The sequence below is a fragment of the Mizuhopecten yessoensis genome, unplaced genomic scaffold (assembly GCF_002113885.1).
Source record: "Mizuhopecten yessoensis strain PY_sf001 unplaced genomic scaffold, ASM211388v2 scaffold8693, whole genome shotgun sequence".
Taxonomy (NCBI): domain Eukaryota; kingdom Metazoa; phylum Mollusca; class Bivalvia; order Pectinida; family Pectinidae; genus Mizuhopecten; species Mizuhopecten yessoensis.
In genome coordinates this window covers 12,644-13,675 of record NW_018407674.1, presented here as the reverse complement: position 1 = coordinate 13,675, position 1,032 = coordinate 12,644, and positions in this window count along the sequence as shown.

Genomic DNA, 1,032 nt, shown 5'->3' with positions numbered 1-1,032 from the left:
CACAGACAACCGTTATATACTACACACACAACCGTTATGTACTATGCAAACACACGTTATGTACTATACACACGTCCGTTTTGTACTATACAAACACACGTTATATACTATACATACACACGTTATGTACTACAAAGACAACCGTTATGTACTTCACAAACAACCGTTAAGTATTATACAAACACAAGTTATGTACTACACAGACAACCGTTATATACTACACACAAAACCGTTATGTACTATACAAACAACCGTTATGTACTATACAAACAACCGTTATATACTATACAAACACAAGTTATGTACTACACAGACAACCGTTATGTACATGTACTACACAGACAACCGTTATATACTACAAACACAACCGTTATGTACTATACAAACAACCGTTATGTACTATACAGACAACCGTTATATACTATAGAAACACACGTTATGTACTATACAAACACAAGTTATGTACTACACAGACAACCGTTATGTACTACACACACAACCGTTATGTACTATACAACCAACCGTTATGTACTATACAAACAACCGTTATATACTTAAAAACACAACATTTATGTACTATACACACAACCGTTATGTACTATAGAACCAACCTTTATATACTGTACAAACACAGGTGATGTACTACACAGACAACCGTTATGTACTACACAGACAATTGTTATGTACTACACAGACAACCATTAGGTACTTTAGAAACAATCCTTATGTACTACAAAGACAACCGTTATATACTACACAGACAACCGTTATGTACTATACATACAAGCGTTATGTACCATACAAACAACAGTTATAAACTACACAGACAATAGTTATTTACAACACAGACAACCGTTATGTACCATACAAACAACAAATATATACTACACAGACAGCCGTTATGTACTAAACAGACAACCGTTATGTACTATACATACAAGCGTTATGTACCATACAAACAACAGTTATATACTACACAGACAACCGTTATGTACTACACAGACAACCGTTATGTACCATACAAACAACAAA